Source organism: Panthera leo, chromosome A1 (assembly GCF_018350215.1).
Source record: "Panthera leo isolate Ple1 chromosome A1, P.leo_Ple1_pat1.1, whole genome shotgun sequence".
Lineage (NCBI taxonomy): Eukaryota > Metazoa > Chordata > Mammalia > Carnivora > Felidae > Panthera > Panthera leo.
Genome location: NC_056679.1, coordinates 98,284,484 through 98,305,518, shown reverse-complemented (window position 1 = coordinate 98,305,518; position 21,035 = coordinate 98,284,484).

Genomic DNA, 21,035 nt, shown 5'->3' with positions numbered 1-21,035 from the left:
ACAAAGATCATATGACTTCACTCATATGAGGAATTTAAGATACAAAACAGAGGAACATAAGGGAAGGGAGGCAAAAATAATATAAAAACAGGGAGGGGGACAAAACAGAAAAGACTCTTAAAAACAGAAAACAAATAGAGTTGCTGGAAGGGTTCTGGGAGGGGGGATACTCTAAATGGGTAAGGGACATTAAGGAATCTGCTCCTGAAATCACTGTTGCACCATATGCTAACTAACTTGGATGTAAATTAAACAATAAAAAATTTTTGTAAAAAATTAAAAAATAAAGTAAAATTTAAAAAAAAGAATTTCCTGCTTCTCAGTTATAATATTTTAATTTCAAAGTAAATTAAAGATGAGGAGAACAAATCATATTCTTCAAAGCTAATATTCAATCCAAATTTATCAATAGGACTATATCAGCAGGCTAGGTCATTCAGATTAGGCATTTCATTCATTCTGGTAGTTAGTTCCATGCTCTACGAGTTGTTACATATTTTGAATATCAACTCTGATTAACATAATCCCAACATGGTGTGGTATGTGTGTATGTGTTCCATTTCTGTCCACTGCAATTTCCATTTCATGTCCCTGCAGTGCCATGGGTCCTATGAGACAGAATCCTTCAACATCTGTCGACTCCTTGTTTAATTTTGCTTCCTGCGCTAACAAATGACTTTTTGTTCAAGGATGACAAGAGATCAATTAAGGAGAAAGAAGAATGTTAATCCAAGATGGAACAGGTCCACCCTAACTGAAGAATGGTGAACAGGAATCTAGTCAATGAATTATAACCTCATTTTAAAATTGATTCATCCATTTAATAATTAATTCTGATGGCATCTTACATACTCATCAGAGAGGCTTTCCCTACAAAGCACATGAAGGTAAATGAACCTCTCCTTCAAGCTTGACATGTATCTTTGGCTCACTGTGGAAGAATACATTATAATGAAGCAACAAACAGGATGCCTTATCATTCAAGTTTGGTGAAGAAGCAGGCAAGATTAATATCACTGCTGTGTAATGAAATAATTTTCAGGTATGAAACATTGTGCTCTACTCTTGAAAGAGCTCTTTAGTCCTGGGGATTTACAGATACTTCATTTTCATTTTTGTGATTAGAAAAATCCTAAATTTTCCTTTGAGTAGGATTTCTAACTTTTGTAAAAGCAGAGGAAAGAGTTTAATAAAAATTCTTGTTGCTGAGAAAAGCTTGTTGTTAGAGTTACCCCTTCACGTGGCTGGGTTTTACAAGTAAATTGTGAAAAATGGAAGGACTGTACTCTCAGAACATGAAGCCAGCTCATAAATAGGAATCAGGGCTGATCCAAGAGTCTCCAGACCAGCTTCACTAAACATAGGTATAGTTTTTGCAATCACTCAAGTTGGTCCCTGTCGCTTACAGAGCCACATGCAATTATAGAAGCCCTTAGGAAGCACAGAGCTCTTTTGTGTACTAACTACACCACTGACCTCATTGCCATGTGGTATCAAAAATTAAGTCACAATCCTGATGACTTTGGAGGGCACTCTAATGGATGTTCCAATCACAGAAACCTCCTTTCTTTCAATCTGTGTAAGCCAAGGCATTCAGGCAAATGCAACCACTCACTTTTCTCAGTATTTGGATAAGACCCTTGCCTACTGGAATATCGATGATAATATACAGAATTCAAAATGGGATCCTCTAGTTTGTTCTTTCCCCTACAGGGATAAATCTATTTTCAGGCAGGGGCCAGTAGTCTGCCTCCAGGTGCCATGGCCATGACTGTGATGGTCAGTAATTTCATTGGACTGAACCTGTTTTAGTGGGTCATGTCCTAACATTCATCCAAATGTGGGAGAGTTCATTTTGATCTGCAACAAGTTCCAGAACAAGAGATTGGGCCCTTTGGTTCAGCTCTGCTCTTTTTACAAGTTTTGATCTTCTCTGAGTGTCTTTTCTACTTCAATCACCAGAAGTGGAAGGTATATTTTTTATCAGCTCATTAACTTCTGACTTCTTAGTGAGGTGAAATAGAGCCATACCAAAAATGAAGCACACATTTATTTTTAGGAATTGCTGACAAATGCAAGCACATGCCTGTTTACTTAAAGCCATGTATTGAGGACTAAAATGAACCTGACAACTCAAAACTCCCACGTCTTCTCTTAAGGCAAGATAGTCACAACAGAACACGTGCTACACAAACATGCTTGATAACTGGCTACACCCATTTCCTGTGTTCGAAGGCAAAATAATCACAAACGAAAAGTTTTAAAGACAATCCCTATATGTTCATCCGAGGTTTAAGGATTGCCTTGGGTGCTAGAGACTGATAGCACATTGCATCGGTAGAGTGAGGGAAGAGAAAAAGTGCAGAAGGATTGTTCTGTTTAAAATTTTAAAAATTTTTTGACAACTCAGAATTATCCTTAGATAATTGATTATCCTCTCCAGTTCTTGCCTTATAATATTAATTGGCTATGATGCTGCCTGTGTCTCTTACATTTTAACATGATGTCTTAATATTTAAGTTAAGATATTCTTTTGGAGAGATAGATGCCAGTGCCAGTTATAAAATCATCATTCATTATATACAGAATCATGTGGTTTAATGCTGACATCAAATAGAAAATGAATTTATGATATATAAATATATATATAATATTATTTATATATATGTATGTATATAATACATATATACACACATATAAAAGTTTGGCCAATGACTTTTATAGAGAACAAAGATGAAACGTTTCTTTTAAAATCCTTTACTTAAGTTTCTCAAGATCCACATACAAGTGAAAACTTAATAGAATACCATGGGGGGAAGGGAAGGGGAAAAAATAGTTACAAACAGAGAGGGAGGGAGGCAAACCACAAGTGACTCTTAAATACAGAGAACAAACTGAGGGTGGATGGGGGATGGGGAGGGAGGGGGAAATGGATGATGGGCATTGAAGAGGGGGCTTGTTGGGATGAGCACTGGGTGTTGTATGTAAGCCAATTTGACAATAAATTATGTTTAAAAAATAAAATAAAATAAAAGCATAAAATTCTTTACTTAAAAATAACCTAATAATTTACAATAGATATAGTAATGTAAAATAGATAGAGAAGAGAAGTATAAGTGAAATGCTCATATAATGCAAATCTGGGACTTCTAAAATATGTGAAGATATTGGTGCATCTTTTGTAGACATTCTCTGCTTCTATCTCTAAAGCTATAATTGAACCTAGGTTCTGAATGTAATGGAAAGCACTAATCACTATCAAATTTCTCCTTTTCTTTTCTTCTTTATTGAAGTTTAATTGACATACAATATCCTACTAGATTCAGGTGTACATCATCATGATTCAATATTTTTATATATTACAAAATGTTCCCCGTGATAAATCTAGTTACCATCTGTCACCATACAAAGTTGCCACAACATTGTTGAGTATATTAAATCCTCATGACTTATTTATTTTATAGCTGGAAGTCTGTACCTCTTAACCCCATTACCTCTTTTGCCAGTTCCTCCCCCATCCTTTCTCCCTCTGGTAACCAACAGTTTATTTCTTCTGTTTTGTTTTTTGGGTTTTTTGGGGTTTTTTTAGATTCTACATATAAGTGAAATGATACATTATTTTCCCTTCTCTGTCTGACTTATTTAACTTATCATAATACCTTCTATGTCCATCTATCATCATTTTTTATAGTATTTATTCCTATCCCACTAAGAAAGTCTAATTATTTCATATAAATGAAACACAACATAAGAAATTAAATCATATGACACAAAACTTCGACTTTTGAATATATGATCACTCAAGACCAGTGGATGATAATTTTTCCTTACGATTCTACAGGTAGATAATTTATTATTTTCTCATATACTTGACTTATTGTAGGACCCTGCAACCCATTCAGAGCACCATCATTGAATATATTTGTCAGACCATTAATCTAAAAAGCTGGGTGCCTGGCTGGCTCATTCAGTACAGCATGCGTCTGTTGATCTTGGGGTTGTGAGTTTGAGTCCTGCGTTGCGTGTATGGCTGGCTTAAAAATAAAATCTTACAACAAATAAAAATATAAAAGCTGTTTGATACTTCTGTATCATCTGCTTAAGTAATTACAGAGATATAAACCACATTTTTCTATCACTTTGTGTGGTACGTTCTGCATTCATAGCCCTAATACCTCATGGTTACATAGGTCTTACTCTTCACCCAAACTCACCATTGCTCTTTCTGAGGTCAGCATTCATTTTAATGACTCCTGATCCCTCTAATCCTACCAGTCTTTTGGGTCTTCCACTCTGATGATCTCTATCTATTCTTCATTCAGCATAATGAGTTTGTTCAATCAGATCTCACCCATCAGAGATCTAGAACAGTGACATTTCCTCCCTGACTACACTTTCTTTTCTCCTACTTCCATTTCTTCTCCCTCTCCTTCAAGTGCACTATGACACCATTCTCCCTACATCTTTAAGTATTTCCAACATACTTCCTTCTACATTATTTGCTTCCCTTTGTAAATTCTGAACCCATATAAATTCAACAGCTTTGTCGTTGTGTTCATTAAGCATAAAATCACAAATATACAGTTCCAGCTTAAAGTCCTTTCCTGAACCACAAACATATATCTAATTTTTTCTTAGATTTCTCAAATATACTTACAAATCAAAGTTATCTCTTATACATCTTATCCATCTTATTTTCTCTATTATGCTTAAAGTCACTCAATAGAAACCCTGTCATCTCTCATATTTTCTAGTTATGTAACATCCAAGATTTTTAAATTCCTCTTCCTCTCAGTATACCAAGCTTATAGCCTCTTTAAAAAAAAAATCTCCTACAGTTAAGTACCTCATAATCTCTCAAACAGAAAATTGCAACAACTATCCAGAATAGTCTCTGTTTCCCTTTTCTCCATACTCCAGTACACAACCCCAGTTTAGTTTTATCTTTTCTGTTTTTAAAATCCTTTATCAGCTCCATACCGCATATAGAATCTTGTCTAAACTTTGCTTGTCATGTTAAAACCCACTGACTATAAAATCCTATTCTGTTTTTCCAGTAGTATGTCTCAAATTTTCCTACTCCCAAATTCTACATTTTAGCTAACCCAAAATACTTTCCATGTATATATATATATATATATATATATATATATATATTCATTCTGTGGGTTTTTTGTTCTCCAATTTTTGTTGAATCCTTTATCTTATTCTGGAATGTTTTTTCTCATCATCATCACTAACAAAAAAAAAAAATCTTACCCACCTGTAAGACTCTGCCTCATTTTCTACCTCTTTATAAAGCTTCACACAATGCTTCTAGGAAAAATAAAATCTCCTTTGTCCTTATCTCTGGAATATCCTATTTAGCCTTCTGAAATATATACATATACCACATTTTACTGTAATTTTTTTAGGTTCCCAGATTTAACTCAGTTAAACAGATATTTGTTGAGCATACACAATATTCCATACACTGTGTGGAGGACTTGGGACTATCTCAGTGAACAAAAAAACCAAAACAAAACAAAACAAAAACTCTGTCCTGAGACCAGAGCAAAGGGAATCAGAAGTGTGGCCTGGTATTGGGGTACAGGTTAAATTTGAAATACAATGGTAAAATAGGCCTCATTGAGGAGATAATTTGAGCAAAAAGTATAAAGGAAGTGAGGAGATTAGCCATGTGGCAATCAAGAGCATGAACTTCTAAGGAAAGGAAAGAGTGCAAGACACTACTTTGGAGTGTGTCTGTCTTATGGCAGGGGAGAGAAAATTAGATGAAGTCAGAGAGATATGGGGGTTATGCCAGGTAAGTCTGTACAGACCATCAGGGACATTGGATTTTGCTCTGAGAAAAATGGGAACCCACTGGAGGATTTTGAACAAAGGAACTACAGGTATTATATGACTTACATTTTACAAGGATCATTCTGGCTCCAGAATTGAGAAGAGACAGATGAGCAAAGGGAAAAAAAGAAATCGACGCTAGGAATGATACAGGATGGAACTAGGGTGGTAGCAATAAATGAAGTTACAAGTGGTCAGGGTCCAGTTATATTTTGAGGGCAGAGCCAACAGAACATGCTGGAATTTTGGATATGGGCTGTGAAGGAAAGTAAGGAAGCAACCATGACTCCAGGAATTTTGATCTGAATAACTGCTGCTTGCAATTGCCTTCGACTGAGAAAAGAAAAAGTTGTAGGTAGAGCAAGTTTGTAAGGTAAGATCCACAGTTCAATTCTGGATATAGTAACTTTGAAATAAGATATCTTTTAGACAACCAAGTAAAGCTATTAAGAGGATTATTGAATATACAAGATTGGAATTCAGAAATGACATCTGTGTGGAGACAGATCTTTCTATCTTACATAATTTACAGCCATGAAACTCCGTGAAATCATCAAGAATGTGAGTGTTTATCAAGAAGAGACCATGGGGCTTTTCTTCCATAAGAGACTGATGTTAAAAAACTGAGAACAAACTGAGGGTTGATGGGGGGTGGGAGGGAGGGCAGGGTGGGAGGAAGGACAGGGTGGGTGATGGGTATTGAGGAGGGCACCTTTTGGGATGAGCACTGGGTGTTGTATGGAAACCAATTTGACAGTAAATTTCATATATTAAAAAATAAAAAAAATTAAAAAAAATTAAAAAAATAAAATAAAAAATAAAAATTTAAAAAAAAAAGAGAGACTGATGAAATGGGAAAAAAAAAAATATATATATATATATATCAATTGGAAATGGAGAAGAAATGACATTTTAGATTCCAAGTGAAATAAATTACATTGACAAAGAGTAAATTACTGATTCCAAGTGTGGCTGAAAGGTGACATAAAATGAAGACTAAGAATGAGCACTGGATTTACTAACACGAGGTCACAGGGAGAACGGTGTAGAATTGGCAGTGAGGTCCTCTTGGACCTCCAAGTCCAATGCTATAAAGACTGTAGAAAGAAGAAAAAAAAATTCCAAGCACTTTATGCTTGCACAAGAAAGAGTATCCTGAGGGGACAATCAGCTTTTCACTAGAGCCAGAAAATGAAGAGAACAGTCAGAAAAATTAAGGCAGGGGATATGATGATGATGAAGGGTGAAGTTCAGAGGGCAGAATGGAAGAGTTTTAGATGTTGAGGTGGAGGTGGGGGAAAGGGTTGGGGGATGCTATTTCCAACTGCTAGTGGAGATCAGGGTGCAAGTGATGGATGATATTCCGGGAATCCACCTTCCATGTTAACATTACAAAGGATAAAGGGACAATGAGATCAGTCCTGCCAGATCAACATAGATTGTGGTAAGGGGGTGAGTTTTGGGGTTAGGGACTGTCTGGATTTTCTGGTTTCCTTGTAGGGCTACTGGGTAGAGGGGTCAATACGATATTTAAAGCCATCTTGAGATGTGATCTTACTCTTATTATATAGTCTTCCTCTTGACCTTTGATAAAGGGCATGGAAGATGTAAAGGAGGCCCGATTTTTTTTAAGTTTATTAATTTTTGAGAGAGAGTGCACGTGCACGTGAGCAGAGGAGGGGCAGAGGGAGACAGACAGAGAGAGAGAGAGAGAGAATCTCAAGCAGGCTGCAAGCTCAGCTTGCCACACAGGTGCCCGAGGAGGCCTGAACTTAACCCCAGTCATAAGTTGAGGAATGAGCTAATACCAAATGTAGAGGCTCTACCTTAACCCTGTTCATGAGACCGATAACTCTGGGGACGCTGAGCATCACTGTGTATGGCACCTCCCTTAACTCTTGATGACAGCTCTAAAAGGCCTAAGGGTACTGTGGTCAGAACACACAGAGACCAACCATGCTGGGTTCAGTCAAGTGTAGCCAACTGATTAGGTGACCTGATAGCCCACATCTGCCTGCCTGAGGCCTGAGGTACCTCTATGGCGAGGGCTCATGCTGAGGAAAGAAGGAATCAGGCACAGTAAGCGAGGTCAGCAACAATGTTGGGTACTAGGAAGAGAGGTTATATATAAAACTAGAAGGATTCATGTTCCCTGTGAGACTCCAGGGCCTGCCAGAAACTGCACAAAACTAGGGTCACCTGGGAGCAACACAATAGTGTACCTGGCAGATGCCAGTGCAGAACTGTTAATGGGGGCCCAGCATGGAGCGCAAGGCCATGCTTCAGCAATCGTGATATTAGATATAGTTAGATATAGAGATAGAGACAGATACAGTTATAGTTAGATATAGATAGATATAGATATAGATATAGATATAGACATAAGAATTCGTGAAATTAGAGGTAGTGCTGTTACTATGAATGCCGTTTATTACCAGTAGACTAACGAAGCCTGGATAAATTTGTGTTACATAGTAAGGAAAGCAAATTGCTCTGCTGGTCTCTGAGCTTGTAGGGACAAGGCTATGCTTGTGTTTCCCACTGGGTACAGTTTAATGAATGTGTAGAATTGGTTACATAAAATGATTAGAAATACCTTCTTAGGCCTTGACCTGATGTTGCAAGGTGCTTTGTTAGTGTTCAGATGTCTCCCGTCATGATTTTAAACCAGAGAAGAAGAACAAGTAGAGCAAGTAACCTCACTAACTGATTCAATTTTTCTTTCAAAAACACTTCTGGTCATACAAGAGGTTAATGATGAATAAAGATGTGACTTGGGGAGGGCACCTGGGTGGCTCAGTCGGTTAAGCGTCCGACTTCGGCTCAGGTCATGATCTCACGTCTCATGGGTTCGAGCCCTGTGTTGGGCTCTGTGTTCACAGCTCAGAGCCTGGAGCCTGCTTCAGATTCTTTGTCTCCCTTTCTCTCTCCCTCCTCCAATTGCACGGTCTCTCTCAAAAATAAACATTAGAAAAAATAAAAATAAATAAAAAGATGTGACTTGAATTTCCATATACCAGAGAAAACTGATGTATTTCTTGAAGATTTTTTTTTTTTTCTGAGAGGCCACATACACAGTGACCAAGATAAGAGAGAGTGAAAGTACAGAATAAATTAATAAGGTGACCAAATAAATATGGACGAGAAAGAAAACAAAAGCAAAAGAGCACAACACTGGAGATTAGAAATTTAATAAATGAAGAGACAGGGAGAGAGACTCTAAGGATGGTTAACAAAAAATAGAACAAGTGGAAACTTTCTTTCCCTTTGGGTCTTGACTGAAATTTCACCTTCCCCTAGGGCCTCCTTTGAAGACTCCATCTAAATACGTGCCGGTTTTATTTGGAAATGACCCAGACCATAGCCTTGCACCTGTAGGTTTACTTGTTTGTGGTCTGTCTCCTTCACTAAGTAGAAAGTATTACAAGGGCAGAAGCCATGCTGGGCTTTATGTATCATTTGTTTTTATAGCAGATCCCGATGCCTAATACACCATAGGCACAAATATTGGTTGAATAAATGAATAAATGAACAAAAGGGGGGAAGAATATGTGTTATAAATATGTGATTTTCCATATTGGTAGTGGATCAGTAGCACAGATAATCCTCACAAATAATTTGTTCAAATACAGTCATGTCTCTCTGTTCCAGGAATAAACACCCATCCTTTTGACATAAAACCAAGAATTTCTGATAGGTCATTAGTGGGGAAATTGCACTTATTGATAGGGTCCTGGGTATGAGAGATGAGCTCTTGCTGGGTATATCACAGAGAGGACCTTGGGTTACATTGATAATCCTGGTGACAGAAAGGTTCAGTAGTGTGGATACCTAGGTAGAAGATAAACTGTATTTAAGGACAAATAATTGGCAAATGATACGAGTCTGAATTTCCCCCGAGCAGTCCTCTAAAGTCACAATTTCTAGAGTGAGCTGGCACACCTTGCCCTTGTAGAATCTGGTCTTCCTCCCACATGGTCTGGTTGTTCCTTTTATGGGATCGCATGATTCATGAGTTGATGTCATACTCACTCTGAACTCCTGAGTTATTAACTAGGAGAGCCTACGAGCGATCTGTTTGTATTTGGGCTATGGAACAGTGTGTGTCAGAGATGTGTCGCCTCGAGCCTCTCCCCTCCCCAGTGGCTGCAACCCTCTCTAGTAGTTCGAGCTGTTGAACATACACTGTGGCTGAGTCATGAGCCTGCACACGTTGTATGTATCTGCACACATTGTGACAGCATCTTCCCCTCCTCCTTTCGTGTTCATTTTTGTTCTGTGCCTCACAAGAAGCAAATATCCTGGACTCTGTATTTCAGATAGTTTGAAAACTCAGCTAGGGTGACCATAAGTCAATGCTTGCTCATTTCTAACTCTTGCTTTGGCATATTTATTAATAGCTCCTCCTTTTGGTCTCAAGAGTATCCTGGGCTGGATTACAAATAAGCCCTAATAAGGAGTCATTCCTCAAGAGACTGCTCTGGTTTCCAAAATCTAGAAAAAAATCACTAATTCGTACTGAATCATAGTAGGGCCTGGCAAGGTACATGCAAAAATCCTAAAAACATCAAAGCAGGTTACTAGCACTCATTTTTGGTAAAGCTTTTTAAAGCACGTTTCTAAATATTCATGATGTACACATTTGCCTGACTGCTGCAAGGTATCAGCATTGGTGAAAGACAGGACACCGGCAATATATATGTACAAGTATTAGGTCTCTTGACAATCTTAGTGATAATTCTTCAGAATCTCCATGCCCTATATATATCTCTAATAAGACAAAATGCAAATGAAATGTCTAAGTAACCACATAAATAAAGGAATAAGGCAGTTTATGAAGTTTAAAATCAGATTGCTGCTAGCAACATAAATCTAGTGTCTTGTTTCACCATTGTTATAATATTAACCTTCAACCTCCTTGAATGTACAGTGAACCTGCTGATGAATGAGTAGGGCTGTGGCTGTGTAGTAACCATGACATATGTATGTGTGTCTGAGAAGGCATTTTCCTCCAATAGACACTGAGCACTCGTTCTGGGGCACAACCCCAATTGCACACTAGTTTCTTCAGATCAGGAGATGGCAATTCTGCAGAAATGTGGTTACCTTATTTTTTTTTATGTTTTTTCCTGTTAACTTCATTTTATACACAGCAAAAATATTTCTTTACGTTTCCTTATCATTCCTCTCCTAAACGCTAGCTCTTTTAGGTTTGCCTCATAAAAAGAACTTGTACAGGCACCTGGTTTTCTAAAGAACCACGCTTTTGACTAAAGGCACATGTTTCCTGTGCATATTTTCACACCATAAATTAAGCAGATTTTACCTTTCATCACAATTTTCTTTCTCCCTTGATGAGTAAGTAGGGCGTTGGCGGAAATAATTTGATGAATCTTCTTTTCTTATTTTGAGCTGGAGCAAATATAGATAGCAAGCTTCAAAGGAGCAGGGATCATGCCCATTTTATTCAGCATCTATACTTAGCACTTATCCTGATGGCTTCCACATGCGAGGTGTTCAATTAGTATGTATTTAATGAATGAAGTATCTGGTGGTTCTAAAAATCATAGATGTAAGCCACAGTCATATTTTATACTCCAGCTTTTAATACTTTTACATTTTTTTGAAGTTCTATTTTCTAAGTGAAAATAATCTTTCTTAAACTATTTCACAGGAGTTATTTTCTATCCCACTCCAGGCAAAGAAAATCAAGATCACATATGGATAAGGATGTCGAATGGTTCACTAGCTCATTTGTTAGCTAATGTGATTCAAATTCTTGACTCAGCAAATTGCTATATTCCATGAACCTTCACAGATTTACCTTCAGACTCAGAAAGTCTATGATGTAGGTATTTGCTACGAAACTGAAGGGGTGTTTCATTACTTGTTCTTTGGCACAAGTGGGAGGGATAGTAACAGGAACATATTAACATGTTACATGATAAAATTTAACTTGTGACCATGGCACCAAGGGGCAGTGGATGCTATATGCAAAGGAAAGGTGCTATATTAAAACGAAAAACATGAGGGGTGCCTGGGTGGCTCAGTCAAAGTTGTCTGAGTGTCCAACTTTGTCTCAGGTCATGATCTCATGGTTGCTGAGTTTGAGCCCTGCGTTGGGCTCTCTGCTGTCAGCACAGAGCCTCCTTCGGATCCTCTGTCCTTCCTCTCTCTGCTCCTCCCCCGCTTGAGTTTTCTCTCCCCGCCCCCCCCCCCATCTTTCAAAAATACACAAACAAACAAAAAGCAATGGAGAAATTTGTTTCTGACATGAGGACTCCTCCCAGGGACCAAGACCCAGGTCAGGTGTATCAAGAACCAGAGAAGAGAAAAGGGGTTTGTGAATTCTTGCCTTGATTCCCACTTCTCCTTGGGAAAGAGGAGGTGAGGGTGGTACCACTTCAATAGGACAACTTGGGAAAACATAACCTGTACCCGCTGGTCCAGATGAGAGGTTGTTGCTCTCAGCCAGTGGCTGCAGGGCAAAGAAAGAGAACAGAGGGGCATATGAAATACAGTAAAACGTTGGATTGTGAGTAACTTGTTCTGCAAGTGTTCCACAAGACGAGCAAACATTTCTAATAAGTTTTAACTTGATAAACGAGCGATGGCTTGCTATGAGTGGTAGGTGCTGCCAAACGTCACATGATCGCAGCTGAGCCAATGGTTCTTGAAATTCACTTTGATGTACGAGTTCCTTGGATTACAAGCAGTTTCCAGAATGAATTATGCTTCAAAACCAAGGTTTTACTGTATATCCCCCTCCCAGCAATACCTGTGCAAAGGACGTGTGCTTCCTGTACATCAAGGGTGGACCCCACCGGGAAAACAGAACCAGGGGAAGTGTTGAGAGTTCTACCCAAGAGAACCTCCCAGAGAGGTTTACCAAAAGGGAGTTTTGTGTGGTGGGTTTTACCTGGATTCCTGGGGCCGACCAGGAAAGGGCCCTCAGAAAAATATGTGTATTTTTCACACTGCAGGAACTACAGCCAGAGAGATTTAGCATGGCTTGAGGGGAACATCTCTGGAAAGTTCACAAAGGTTCTGATGAGATGGAATTGGCATTTGCACATCTGTCACTCAGAGGGACCCAGTGACAGAGGATACCTCCACCCAGCATACATGACTTCTCTTGACTCCAAACTCCCTTTCCCTCCTAGATTCTTCCATAGGAGTGTCAGAAACTCAGCAGAGCAAGAGACTTGGTTAAGTAGTGAAGGAAAGAGACAGATCGTCTTTGTTTCTCCCCCTTGCCATTTGCAAATGACTCACCTTCAGCCACAACCTGAGACCAGAGTTGAGTTTGGGTGACCATCTAGGCCTGGGTAATTTTTTTAAGGTTTTTTTTTTCTTTTTCTTTCTTTGTTTTTAAATGTATTTTGAGAGACAGAACAAGCGAGGGAAGCGCAGAAAGAGAAGGAGAGAGACAATCCCAAGCAGGTTCCGTACTAACAGCATGAAGCCTGAAGTGGGGCTCAAACTCATGGACCGTGAGATCATGACCTGAGCCGAAAACAAGAATTGGGACACCAGGCACCCCTATGCCTGGTTAATTTTAATTGGAGAGCGAGATAGTTTTTTGCATATGAAAGTGACTAGAGGACATTTTTAACTTTAAATGAGAACAAAAACTTATAGGGATTAGTGGAGAGTTTCTTCTAAGGGCAAGAGAACATTTTCCTTCATGGTGTAAATTTTAAAGGGACAATGGGAGAAAGTTGCATTTTGATTGTGTTCCATGAGTCATGCTAGCTTAGTTTTTCTGTCATACTAGTTTTTTTGTTTGTTTGTTTTTGAGAAAGAGAGAGAGAGAGAGAGAGAGAGAGAGGCAGGGAGGTGCAGAGAGAGAGGGAAAGAGAGAAGCTTAAGCAGGCTCCACACTCAGCATAGAGTCCAACCTGGGGCCTGATCCCATGACCCTGGAATCAGGACCTGAGCTGAAACCAAGAGTCAGATGCTCAACAGACTGAGCCCCCCAGGCGCCCCTGTCATACTAGATGGAACGTAGGGCCCAGTCCTCAAAAGGGTACTTATTGCCTCATGAGTGAGGCCAAATTAACTCTAAAGTGTTTGCTTTTGTCCTAACAAAGTTTAAAAGAAATGCTTACAAAGTTCACACCATTTCAAAGTGATGTCATTGTGCCCCTGAACAGAGGCTAGGAAGACTGTTTGAAAACGTAAGAGCATGTGACACCTGATAAGGAAACATTCACCACTCCATCTTGTGTCTCATTTTGATAACTGCATACTCCTTGCTTCTGAAGTATTGAATTCCAGTCTTTTATTATTTCAGGATTATAAATTATAAAAAGTATAAAATTATATAAAATGACAAAATTCCTACTGGTATCCAGTAGGCCAGTACTATGCAGCGTCTTCTTCACTTACCCTCATTGTAGAAGGAATAGCCAGCAATAAGTTTCTCACCATCTCCGGTGTTTCTCCCCCACTGCTTCAGGACACAGAATATTGATCTCTAAGCCTGTCACTAGAGCACAGCTGGCCAGTGAGCAGTAAAGGGTCTTTCACTTTTTTTTTTTTTTTTTTTGCCTTATATTATAATGTTTTCCCTGGCATAGTACCTTTCTTGTTCATTTTGAGCCATTCTCCATCATTACAACTGTTCTGACATTTCTTGTTTTCTTGGTGCAAGCCATTCATTGCTCTTTCTAGGCTTCTAAGAGCCATCCCAGCAGAGTGTCAGCATCAGCTTTCAGGATTCTTGCCAGATTATGGACTCCTGTGTCAGAGGAGAGTATCCCCCATATTGATCAGCTCTCCCTTTTCCAACTTCGCGCTCCACACTCTTTGCTCCAGTGCCTTCAGCGTCCAGCCCCCGTACACACTGTCCAGGTTCCTGATGAATCTCATTCGCCAGGGCCTGTGGCTCCGTCTACCTCCCTCTCCTTCCCTAGCAGGCCCAGGACTTGCTTGGCTGGGTTGTGCTGTGATTTGACCCTCACTTATAGTCTTGTAATTGGGGCCATCTGGGTGGCTTAGCAGGTTAGGCTTCTGATTTTAGCTCGGGTCATGATTCACTATTTGTGAGCTCAAGTTCTGCATCCGGCTCTCTGCTCTCACCATGGAGCCTGGTTCTGACGAAGTGTCTCCCTCTCTCTCTCTCATAAATAAATGAACATTAAAAAAATTAAAAATAAATTGTCTTGTAGCCAGGAGTAGAGGTGGCAGAGAACCTTAGGAGTGTGTGTGTTCTATTTCAAGGCTCTGCATCATCAGCAAGCAAGGGCAGCATTCTAGGGTTTGAGAGAGTAAGCACTTCTGCAGGGTTAGAGAGTTCAGGGGGATGTGAGGGGTTAAGATTCTCAAGGGTCTCAACCCCGATGTCCCCACCATGAGTGGCATGTGTGCTGGGGGTGAGAATTCAGCTTTCCTCCTCTAGACTTTACCTTATAATACAGTGTTGGGCCTGATCTTAAGTTTTCCCTGCGCTCTGGTTCCAGTAGATGTGAATCTCTTCATATTCCCAAGGAGGTCCTCTGACTTTTATACTTAGCTTTAAATTTGAGACCGATCCCCCTCAGAGCTTCACTGAATTTCTACAGGGCATCAGTAGCTGCCGGCAGAAGTTGTTTGTTTCTTTGATTTTTATAATTTCATTTTCCCTCAGCCTCTCAAATATCCCAGACTCTATACCTGTTAGTGCTTTCTGATGCAGGGACAACTCGTTCCAGTTTACCACAGGTGTTAAGATTTTTCTTTCATTTTTTTGACTTTATTTATTTTGAGAGAGAAAGAGAGCGAGCATGTTCACATGTTGGGGAGGGGCAGAGAGAAGGAGAGACAGAATCCCAAGCGGGCTCTACACCACTAGGACAGAGCCTGCTGCGGGGCTCTAATTCATTAACTGGAATCATGACCTGAGCTGAGATCAAGAGTCAGATGCTTAACCTACCTACAGAGTCACCCAGGCGCCCCACAGGTATACGTTTCTATAACTGCACCAGCAGTGCCTGCCAGGAATGAGAAGTATTCCAGCTATTACCAGTGAAGGGATCCTTCTTATAAGCCTTCTAAAATTCCATTTTATAATTTGCTTCCTAGGACCATTTTTAGTACCAACCATCTGAGGTTGGAGTCCCCGGAACACAGACTTGAGTTGGAGATGTGCTGGCAGGGGGGATACTGTGGAATCCTTTTGGATCCAATCCCTATAAGGGAGTGAGGGAAGCAGGTTTGGGCTGGGGGGAGGAAGCCAGCACTCTATGGGAACATCTGCTGAAACAGTGCAGTTACCACAGGCTCCAAATCCTTAGGTTGCTCTGGAGCTAGGATGGTCTTTCAGTGTTGTCCCAAAATTGAAGCAAGAGGGATGAGCTCTTGGACCCCTGCATTGATCAGGAGCTGGAGGCGAGCTGTTTCCTGGGAAGAAGTGTTTGTTACCAGTCAATTCCCTGCACCTGAGGGTAACGCCTAGAACAGGACTCAGCAGTGAGCCATCTGTGGCCAGCACGCCCACCGTCTTCGAGAAAAAAGCTCCAAGATCTGAGGCTTGCCTTTGATTGGGAGTTGTCGATGGTACAGGAGGGTAGTTTCTCCAAGCCTGTGTATACTTATACAGTTTATGAACAGTTTTATCCCATTTTATGTTTACTCCCCCAAAAGAAGATATTATTTAAGGATATGCCTTGAAAGAACCTTAAGATCACATCAAGTTCAACATTTGTGGTGTTCAGGCAAGGAATTGGAGGTGCAAGGTCAAGTGATTTGTCAGGGGATCTGAAGACACTGATGCTGAGTCTAGAGTTCAGGTTTGCTGCCTTCACCCCACGCAGGGTTCATTCCCTCTTGGAATCTGGAGATTCTAGAACTCACATCTAGAGAACAGTAATACGAGTCATTTCCCATAGCTCAAAGTTTTAGAATCTGGTCCCTACTGCAACAGGCCATAGATGTCAACCCATCATTGCTGTCTGACTCCAAAATCAATTTATTCTTTTTTCCTTTATTTTCTGGAGGCACTGCTTCTTTTTTTAGGACCAGGATATTACATACATTATGGTTTTAAGCTCCAGAAGGCAATTGATGGTGACTTATATAATACATTGTACTTTCATTGTTGAAAACTTTTTTGGGTACAGTTTCCTTTTTGCTGAGTTTAACAAACAATAAGAATCACCTAGGTAAAAATGGCAACTCAACAGCAAATGGCCCAAATTCATTTTGTTTCTGAAATCGATTCTTTCCTGGACTTTATCAAGGTTGAACACAGGTTCTCCCACAGGGTTACCTGTGTTTCAACTACAAGGGTGTTTTGAATCTACTTACTGCCAACATGAGGGAGTTTTTCCATGAACTGGGGAAAACTTTACCTTTACCTTGCCTCTCTATTATTGCTCTTAATAGTTTAGTCTTTCCCAAAAGAATTCCCTCTTAAATGCAATTTCTGCTTCTGGACTGTGCAAGTAAATGATCTTCAATTTGACAATTAACTTCAGTAGCTTTTTTGTGAGCCATTCATAATGCACTAAGTATTGGGCTACATGTCAGGATACAACAACCTTCAAGATACGCTATCTGCCTGAAAGGAATGTGGTGTAACTGGGATAAGATAAAGACCTGGAGAGTAATAACTCCTCTATTAAGTATTGCGTGTTCAAAGATATACACAGGGCTGTAGGTTCACAGAGGAAGTTAAATAACTACATAACCAAGGCATTCGAGAAAAAGCCATGGTATAGTCTTCAGATGGCTTCTCTTCACACGGGTATGGGGCAGTCACCTAGTTCTAATTAGCAGGCTAAACAGGAATGGTGTTTTTTAATGTTAACTTATTTTTGAGAGGGAGAGACAGAGCACAAGTGCAGGAGGGGCAGAGAGGGACACACACAGAATCCAAAGCAGGCTCCACACCCTGAGCTGTCAGCACAGAGCCCAACATGGGGCTCAAACTCACGAACCACGAGATCATGACCTGAGCCAAAGTTGGACACTTAACTGACTGAGCCACCCAGGGGCCCCACAAACAGGAATGACTTTTAATGCTACCTAGTATTAAATACTGTAAACCATGAAGGAAAGGGGTACAGAGGGTGAAATTCTGTGCAATACCATGGGAATCGGGGAGTAGAGAGTTGAAGAGACCAGGCATGAGGCAGAGATAAGCTTTCTGTGATGAGGAGAAATAAAGTCAGCAAATAACTCCCGGCAATGCACTGGCTATAGAAATCTTCTAGAACTGGGGGGAGAAGCCTGGGCATGAAGGATAAACTTGTTTTGCCTGAGGTCAGTTTTGCCTGAGGTCAGTCCTGCTTGGTTTAACTTGACACGTACCTGGATTGTAGGTTATATAACATTACCTATGTCACCTTTAGATTTTGGAGTAAACACTAATGTCTTATTAAAGTTATTACTATTTTGTGGGCAGGATGCATTTCTATAGGGAATGCTTTTAATTAGGAAAGCGTTTTAGTTTGCCCATCATATAGATAAGTAAAATACTCTGTTTATAGCATTTACATGCATATCTGAATGAGTATCAAGTGTCAGCTGTGGTACTCAAGAAATGCCAAAGTGCAACATTTTGTATTTTAAAATAAAATACTTCTTTAGAATGCGTTAGTTATAACAAACTGTATAGACAGTTAGATTTGTTTTTTTCAAAGCAGGTAATTTACTGTTACTTATTTTCTTGGAATATAGTGGTTTTGTAAGGTGAGAGGGAGCAGGAAATGTCACTCTATCTCTCACATTGTACCTGCTCCTTGCTTTTCAGACTCCCCTTCATTGTCTGAATTTAAAAAAAAAAAAATGTTTATTTCTGAGAAAGAGAGAGAAAGAGACAGCATGTGAGCTGGCAAAGGTAGACAGAAAGAGAGAAAGACAGAGAGAGAGAGAGAGAGAGAGAGAGAGAGAGAGAATCCCAAGCAGCCTCCACACTCAGCACAGAGCCTGACTTGGGGCTTGAACTCACAAACCGGGAGATCATGACCTGAGCCAAAATCAGGAGTCTGACACTTAGCCGACTAAGCCATCCAGAGGGGAACCCCCCCGAATTATTTTTAATCTCAAAAATTCTAAACATTTGAACACCTTCTCCTAAGCTTCCAAACTGACATGGAAAACGTTTACTTTACACATGCATGTGCATGCAAGCCTACACACCCACAGCTGGTCTCACCCCTGCCTCTGCCTCCCTCCCTACCTCCTTCTTTTCTTGCAGTATCGCAGTTCCTTTATGGACTTAAAGAATTTTAGCAAACTCCCTATGTTACTGTTAGGGAGGAAAAACTTTGCCATTCAACGTTCTGGCTGTTCTAAGAATTTAATTGACAGGAGACAGATTAACAGAAAATTAAATTTAATTATGCACGTAGGGGAATCCACATAAACATGACAGATTCCAAAGACAGGCAAGATGAAGTATAAATGCCATTCTGGACTAAGGAGAAGGGGTAGGGGTCTGAGGCTTAAAGGAAAGGAAACCAGTTCACAGGAAGAATGGAAAGAGAAATGTTTGGTGAACACAAGTTTGCTGGGCCACTAAGAAACAATGGAACAGAGCGAGGGCTTTGATCAGACAGGCCTTGCCGGGTTCCTCCCTGTCTGTCACTCCCCGTTGCTATTACACTGTGGTCATCTGTAGTGACAGCTCACTTCATGAAACAGGTTATCTACCTAAATTCATTTAGGTGGTTGCAGGAGAGGCAAGAAAAATTTCATGAATCCTGTTTCTTACAAATAATCAGCTTAAAATAATGAGACACATGCTAAAAGGACACATTTTGGGGTGGCAGATTTTGGTCTTCTATGTTATCCACTACTGTCATTATTTTTTTTTAATATTTATTTATTTTTGAGAAAGAGGCAGAGTGTGAGCAAGGGAAGCGGAGAGAGAGAGAGGGAGACACAGAATCCCAAGCAGGCTCTAGGCTCTCAGCTGTCAGCAAAGAGCCTGATGTGGGGCTCAAACCCATGAATCACAAGATCTTGACCTAAGCCAAAGTAAGACACTTAACTGACTGGGCCACCCAGGCACCCCAGCAGAGAGAACTTTACCAGCAAGAAGGAACTGCAGGTACAGTTGACCCTGGAATAACACAGGGGATGCGAGGTGCAGACCTGCTACGCAGCTGAAAATCCACATGTAACTTCTGACTCTCCAATACTTAACCACTAACAGTCTGTTGTTGACCACAAGTCTTACCAATAACAACAACAGTCAATGAACACATACTTTCTCTATTACATGTATTATACACTGCAGCCTTACAATCAAGTAAGTTAAATAAAACATTATTAAGACAATCATAAGGAAAATACATTCACAGGGCCATGCTGTATTTATAAAAAAAAAAAAAAAAAAAAAAAAAAATCCACGTATAAGTGGACCTGTGCAGCTCAAACCCATGTTGTTCAAGGATCAACTGTATGAGGCTGTACAAGATAGGAAAGAGCTTGAGATGGTTTAAGAAAAAGAAAAAAAGGTTCAGTGTGGCCAGGGGATGAGGAGAGAAAGCAGAATGACAGGTAACAGTTTAAAAGTGTGGAAAATGACAGAACTGGAGCCATTTTCAAAACAGAGCTGGAGCAGCCATTTCAAAGGAACTACCTTGCATGTTCTGTTTTCTAAATCTTTAAACTGGGCCAAACTGCCAACATTCCAAGGTGTCAGCGAGAAGGAGCAGATCCCGTTTACTGATAAAAGTGAACTTGTGCAGAGTGAACACGTCTCCTGACCAGTCAATGAAGTACAAAGCTAGCCTTACTTGTCAGCACGGATGAACTCCTCTTAAAAACAACTTACCAGGGTGCCTGGGTGGCTCAGTCGGTTAAGTGTCCAACTTCAGTTCAGGTCACAATCTCGCGGTCCGTGAGTTCGAGCCCCGCGTCAGGCTCTGGGCTGATGGCTCAGAGCCTGGAGCCTGCTTCCGATTCTGTGTCTCCCTCTCTCTCTGACCCTCCCCCGTCCATGCTCTGTCTCTCTCTGTCTCAAAAATAAATAAACGTTAAAAAAAAAAAAAACTTACCTAGTCCTCCCGTTTTTCTGTAAAAACTCTGGGTCTACCTCCTGTAAGTGAGACACTCTTTTGGGTTTCTACCTAAATCTGTGTACCTAAACTGCAATTCTTTGATTCCAAATAAACGCTTGGGATAAACTCTTGCATGGCTTTTTGTTTTCAGGTCAACAGAAGCGACAGTGAGGAACCAGGTGGATGAGGAAACTACGT